This window comes from Plecotus auritus, assembly GCF_963455305.1.
Source record: "Plecotus auritus genome assembly, chromosome: X".
NCBI lineage: Eukaryota > Metazoa > Chordata > Mammalia > Chiroptera > Vespertilionidae > Plecotus > Plecotus auritus.
Window position 1 is genome coordinate 42,544,640 of NC_137784.1, and position 7,346 is coordinate 42,551,985.

Genomic DNA, 7,346 nt, shown 5'->3' on the forward strand with positions numbered 1-7,346 from the left:
CACCGGGGCGTGGTCCTTAGCCAGGCCTGGAGGATTCCCTTCCACCCAGACCAGCGGGAATTCTTTCTCTAATTCAAGTTCTAATGGTGAGGCCTTTGACTGAGGGGTATAAAGTCTCCATCCTTCCTCCCTTGGCACTTTTAGGGACAGAATCATTGGGGAGTTCTCCTCACTTAGGCGAAGCTGTGCTGAGCCATCTGGAGCAAAAGTGATTTCTGCCCCCACTTCGGCTAAAAGGTCTCTACCCATTAGAGGCACTGGACAGTCTGGCAAGTACAGGAATTCATTAATTGCTTGATGGCCACCAAGTTGGCATCAGTGAGCGTGGCAGAATGGTCTACGGGTCTGGTCCCCAGTAGCTCCAATAATGGTGACCTTCTTTCCTGAAAGGCGCTACTTTCCGAGTGACTACTGAGTGCTCAGCTTCCGTATCAACCATAAAGTCTACAGTCTGGCCCCCAATTTTCATTCTGACCATGGGCTCATGGGGGCCCAGCTAAAAAGAGCCCTGTCTGTCTTAGTCGGAATCAGCCATTGCTAGCCCAATGAGATCTGCTTCTGGTGGCTCTGGTTGATAGAGACTGGGCCAAAAAAAGGGCCCAATTTTCTTACTTTGCCGTTTGGGACATTCATTTTTCCAGTGTCCTGTTTCCTTACAATAGGCACACTGGTCTCATCTCAGGCTCGCTTTTTCCTTTTCCTCCTGATCTGTCTTCTTGCTTCCCTTTATGATCTGTCTGGGAGCCTGAGCCTCTAAAAGCCACTGCTATTATATTGGCCCTTCTTTGTATGCTCTTTTCTTCCTCCTTCCTTGCCGCACTGTCTGGGTTGATGAAAACCTTGTTTGCTATCTCTAGCAGTTCGGTAGCATTTTTTTCCTGCAAATCCTTCCAGCTTCTGTAATTTTCTCCTGATATCAGGCTGGGTTTGGCCTACAAAAGCGGCATTTACCATGGTTTGATTTTCCGGGGCCTCAGGTTTAAAGGGGGTGTAGATCCAGAATGCCTCACATAGTCTCTCATAGAAAGCTGCTGGACTTTCATCAGTTTCCTGGAAGACCTCAGAGATTTTAGCCATATTGGTGGGCTTCTTGGCTCCGGCCCTGACCCCCTGGAGAAAGGCCAGCCAATATCTTTCTAGCCCGGCCATTCCGTCTTCTGAGTTTGGGTTCCAATTGGGTTCCTCATCTGGGAAGGCCTCCCTGGCCCATCTGTCTGTGTCTAATGTCCCTGCCGGGGCCTGGGTCTGGAGCCTCTTCTAAGCCTCTGTTATTATTCTCATGAGCTCTTCAGTGTTAAAGAACATGAAAAGGAACTGCTTGCAGTCCACCCAGGTGGGCTTCTGGGTCTGGAAGATCATTTCTAGGAGGTCTACCATGGCTGAGGTTTTTCAGAATAAGCTGGGGTATGATGTTTCCAATTCAGGATGTCACTTGTGGTAAAGGACTGATAATAATAGACTGGCCCTCCCTCCTGCAAGGTCCCATCTTCACCAAGTACTTTGGCACCCCGAATGTCCCTGAGAGGCTTGGGCCCTTGATCGGCTGAATGCAAGCGCTGCCCAACTGGCTCTGGCGGTGTTTCCAGACTTTCCAGACCTTCCAGACAAGCTGGGGGAGCACTTGGTGCTACCTGTGGCACATATGGAGGAGGTAAAACTGGCGGGACTTCCTCAGGAGGTCCTTGCAGAACAGGGGGTTGGGTTCCCTTCTGAGGGACCTGTTTCTTTTCTCCTGCCTGCTTCTCTTCTGCTTTTTCCTGTCCTGCTTGCTTCTTTTCTCCTGCTATTAAAACCTTACTCTGTCCCTTCTTACACATGCAGAACCGTACCCAACATGGCAAGGTTTGAGCAATTTCTAACCAGCTGTCTATGTAAGGAAACTGATCTGGGTGTTTGGGGTCCTTCGTGACTACATTCTAGACTGCCCTGACCAGTCCTTCATCTAAAGAGCCTTCCGAGGGCCAGCCAACCCCGAAGGCTGGCAATTCTAATTCACAGAATTTCCTCAGTGTTTTGGGATTCATTTTAATACCATAGTCCCCATTGAAACCCTTTTTGAAATTTTTCAACATGCAATTGAGGACAGTGGGTATACTTTGTCCTGACCCCATGATGATTGGTGGAGAGAGACAGACAAGGGAAGGGGGTGACCTGTTTTCACAGATCCACTCAGATGTCCACCTGGCTACGTCCCTTGGGAGCTTAGCTTTGTCTTAGCTAATGTGTACCCGTATAAACCCCAGGCCTGGTCACCTCCACGTGGAGGTGAGTCACCGTTATGCTTTATGACAAATCACGGAACCACAGTTTGGGGCCACTCAGTCTCCGTAACCGAAGTCGTGGAGCCACACAAAGGATAGGAGAGAGCAGTCCCTCTCCTTCCACACTCACACACTTTCACCAGACACTCACTCAGAGTTTAAACAGTCCACCCTATTCTTGACTAATTTACCTGACAAAGTTGTATGACTTCCTGGGAGGTGATCAAGCTCCCCTTCCACTCTCTCAGATTGGGCCTAACTACATGGGGCCCCTACCTTACCGTTTCTGTTGACAGGTCCAGAGGTGTCTGTCCACTTTCTCCAGATTCCGGCCGGGTCTTAGGCTGAGGTCCGGGAGTTCCAGGAGTCCCCCGGTTCAATTCTGCTAAAATCAGCAAGGCACACCTCCTGGAGGCCTATCCCACGCCCCCAGGACCCAAGCCCGGTACACTCACCAGAGGCCAAAAATGCCAAGTGCAGTTGGCTTCCCAGTCCAGGGAACCAGTTGTTGCAGAAGACCAGAGAAAAACCAAGTAACACTTTTAGAGAAAAGGAGTTACACTGTTTATTTATGCTGGCGGACTCAGCGGAGTAACTTCCCAAATCTGAATAAAGTAACATGCAGGGGGCTTCTCTTTTATATCTTTCTGGGGTCTTTGTCCCTCAAATATGGATTATGCTTCTGGTCCCTTCATGGACTTTTACAAAAAGGCCCGAGGTGTTGGGGGTCTTGAGACCATATCTGATGGTCTGGCCTGGCACCAACACTAATAACCCCCACCCTCTGGTGGTTATGGCCTCTGTATTTAAGTAACAGGTTTTGCAAGGCCAGTTTCTGGGAAAGACGCAGTGACTTAATTATAGGTTATCAGGAATGTACACTGGGCTTGCTGGCACAGATCCAGAATGCTAGCCCCCCCTCCCCCGCCCTCCCCCGCAAATATCAGGGTTACATTGGAATTAGCCTTTTTTTTTTTTTTTTTTAGCCTTCTCAGGATCACCTGTCATCTGAATAAAGTGCCCATAAATATGCAATCCTTATCTCTCCTTATTGGTACTGACAGTGACAGGTAGAATGAATGCTGACTTTTCAGGTTTCATATTCTGGTGACTGTTGGGAGAGCTTTGGTACTCTGCAGTAAGTCTGGGTATTTGGCGGGGTGTCCCGTTGGATGCCTGGACTAGGAGGTTCCAGGGTGTGGATTTGGAGACTCCCTAGCAGCTGCCAAGTGATTTCACTTGGAAACTTTCCTTCTCCAACTCATGTTACCTCCATCACCTTCATTTTCTGTTGAATCACCGTGCTTTCTGGTTCAGAATTACAGTCCCGGGTTATGACTTAGATCAGTCATCAGAATTAAGGTACCTCCTAGTCTGGTTTGTGTGAAATTACAGAGCTCTGTCTGGTAGAATTAGGTTGGGGCGGGGGACTTCTGTTCTGGGAATCAGCACTTTGGGGAAAGTTTTGGCTGATTGGTCCTCCTATGCTTATAAACCTATGACTAAAAAGAAAATGACTTTTTATTGTAATATTGCTTAACTTATGTATAATCTGGACTCAGGAGAACACTGGCTGCAAAACAGGTCTTTATTTTTATTTTTCTTAGCTATTTGAAATACAACTTTATTCTGATTCTAAATGAAAAGGAATGGGAATGACAGCAACAAACAGGTTTCACCTCTGAATATTGTAATGCGACTACAGCATTCTTATAATTGAAGCTCCATAAGGAAACAACTGCATTCCAAAGTAACTAAATATGTAGGTCCAAATAATGAAGGTATTTTTTTAACTGCCACATTCACTCCAAAGCCCATTCATCTCTTTCAGCATCCCAAGGATCAAGCACAGTTTCTTCTTTGCTGTATAATGAAGTGGCAAACACGCTGCACCACTGATATCACAGGACAGTTGTCTATAAAACTAGACTTGTGATGCTGGGCTCCAGCTTCTCTTTCTCACAGATTGTCATATTCACCTGGGAGAGTGGTGGTCTGAGCAACCTCTAGATTGTGCTTATACTGTGCTGCCAACACTGGGTCCATGACAAACATTGGCGGGGCAAGAGCAAGCATGGCAACAAACTCCAAGTTAGGGTCTCCAATTAGTTTTCTAGCAAGCCAGTTGTAGTTACTTTGGGCAGAAATGTCATAGTACTGAAGATTCTTCCGGTGGAAGACCATTGGTTTTGCCTTAACTTTCCTGTCCTTAATATCCACTTTGTTGCCACACAACATGAGGAGGATGTTTTCGAACACTCGTACCAGATCTATATGCCAGTTAAGCCCATTTTTGTAAGTAACTGTCAAAGTTACATCAAACATTATAATGGCACACTGGGCTTGGATGTAATAGCTGTCTCCCAGTCCTCTAAACTTCTCCTGGCCTGCTGTACACCATACATTGAACTTAGGCCCTCTGTTGGTGTGGAACACAAGGGGATGGACCTCAACACCTACGGTGGCTACATATTTCTCAAATTCACCAGTCAGATGATGTTGCATAAATGTAGCTTTCCAAGTCCCACCATCACCAACCAATACAAGTTTTAACTGAACGAGGGGTTCTCCTTGGACAGCTATGGTGATGTTACTTCTAGAAGCATCTCTGGGGCCATCTGACTGAAAGCTGGAAAGATGGTGGAAGCGCAATTCAAATCCAAAGGGGTCTTTAAATTACTATACTATACTGCAGTTAGAGTTGTTTTGACAAAGATCAAGAAAGTGGGACGGAATACCTTATGTATAACCTTTTATGAGTTTACATAATAAAGAGGCAGGATTAAAGAAAATAGATTAATGTTCCAGAGAAAAGGGAATTTGACTATGATAGATAGCAGAAGCTCAGAAGAGAGGGACCAGGAAGATATGGGTGTCATGGCTACTGTGAGCATGGTCAGGATACTCAAGGGCCCTTCAGCTGTGGGAGCTGGAGGAGGTGATCCTGAACTGGTCTCTCTGTCCCAATCCCACCAGGGAACCAAATTCAGTGAGAGGACAATCCCCTACTGGGGCAGGACAATACACTTTGTGAAGACTTCCAGTGGGAGTAGGGCCAGAGGGCCAGCCTGCTGGATATTATTAGGCACACATTCCCTTTTCTACATAGTATCTGTTAAACTGGAAAAACTCAAGTCCTTCTACCTTGTATACATATATGCATGGCCCATGGACACAGACAATGTGGTGGTGAGGGCCTGGGGGGTAGGGGTGTGCTGGAGGAAATCATTTGGGGGAAAGGGAGGACATATATAATGTAATACTTTCACCAATAAAGAATTATTAAAAAACAATACTCAAGTCCTTCTTATAGCGATTATCCTACTAAAATGACTGACTTAGTTACATTACTTTTTGCCACCCACCATGCCAGTTGGGCAAGCATACAAGCCTTACTGAATATTTTACATATGGGTGATGAGCGCAGGTTGGTATTGGATAAGCTAAATGAAGAGGCTCAGAGACTGCACCAAGAAAATCCAGATGGGGATCCTGACCTTACTAAGGCAATACCTTTAGCCGAGCCCAATTGGGACTTTAATGAGATTGGCCTTCCTCTCTTCATGCATTATGAGAGGTGCATCCTTGAGGGATTGAAAAAAGGCGCCCCTACGCAGAAAAGTCGGAATGTGGTACAGGCAGTACAACAAAACCCACAGAGGACCCTTCTGAGTTTCTTGAAGGAATCTTCCGGGCCTATAGAAAATATGCTGACTTGGATCCAGAAGCCCCTGAAAATATTAGAATGGTGAATATGACCTTTCTCTCTCAGAGTGTACCTGGAATCAGAAAGAAACTTCAGAAGTTAGAGGGAGGAATAGGCTTGAACCCTTCCCAAGTAGCAGACATTGCCTTCAAAGTTTATAATAACAGAGAACGGAAAGAGGCTGAAGTGGCCAGTATTTTCTTGGAACAGGTTTCAGGGCAATTCCATTGGAGGGCACATGGCACGCGACTTCATCTAAAATGCTTGCCACTGGTCAGTGCGCATATTGCAAAGGAAAGGGGCACTGGAAAATGAGTGCCCCCAGTGAGGGAAAAGGAAGTCAGAATCTGAGAACTGGAGAGATATGCTGGGGAAAGGAAATAGCTCCAATGATGAGTGACAGAGCCTGGAGGTTTAATTATTACAACAACCTATTAAAGTTAGCCCGCCACCCCCTCCCCCTCAAACCTCGGGTAAAACTAACACTGGGTGGACTAAGTGTAGTGTTTTGATTGATACAGGAGCAACATATGCTGTGGCCACTAGACCTCTAAGTTAGTCCTCATGTGGCAGGCTATAACTAGAATTTCTAGAAGCCCTGAATGCCAGTTTTTCTTAAAGCCATTAGAATGTGCTATGGGGAATATGGTTTTAACTCATAAATATTTATATATTCCTGAGTGTTAAATTCCTCTTCTGGGAAGGAACTTGCTATCAAAGTTCTAGGCTCACATCACTTTTTCTCCAGCAAGAGAACAGCTCCACCTACACATCCTTCCAGAGCAGGCTTGCCAGTTCCTTATGAAACTATGGGAGGGAGAAGTAAAAAGACCTTAGCCAGAAGGAATTGAGAATTGGGTAAACCCTATTGTGTGGGCTGCTGGAAAGCCAAGAAGGGATAAGCAGAGCCTCCCCTGTTAAAGTTGACTCAAACCAGGGGTTGGAATCCTATATAATAAAGAGGTAATATGCAAATTGACCATCACTCCAACACATAAGATGGCCGTTCCCATGTGGACACAAGATGGCCACCACAAGATGGCCGGCAGGGGAGGGCAGTTAGGGTCGACCAGACTGGCAGGGGAGGGCAGTTGGGGGCAATCGGGCTAGTAGGGGAGCAGTTAGGCATTGTTCAGGCTGGCAGGGGAGTGGTTAGGGGGTGAACAGGCTGGCAGGCAGAAGTGGTTAGGGGCAATCAGGCAGGCAGGCAGGTGAGCGGTTGGGAGCCAGCATTCCTGGATTGTGAGAGGGATCCCAGATTGGAGAGCAGGCAGGCTGGGCTGAGGGACAACCCCTGCCCCCCCCCCCATGCATGAATTTTGTGCACCAGGCCTCTAGTTCCCAACAAGAGACAGGATCCCTTGTGGAGAGAGACCCTA

At 46.8% G+C, this 7,346-nt stretch overlaps 1 pseudogene across 1 annotated transcript; it reads right to left on the reverse strand.

The window, feature by feature from the left end:
- Window positions 1-4,220: 4,220 nt before the first annotated feature.
- LOC308239611 (GTP-binding nuclear protein Ran-like) lies at window positions 4,221-4,879 on the reverse strand (annotated as a pseudogene). Its single transcript has one exon. The product of its transcript is annotated as a GTP-binding nuclear protein Ran-like (transcript).
- Between the last annotated feature and the right edge of the window lie 2,467 nt (window positions 4,880-7,346).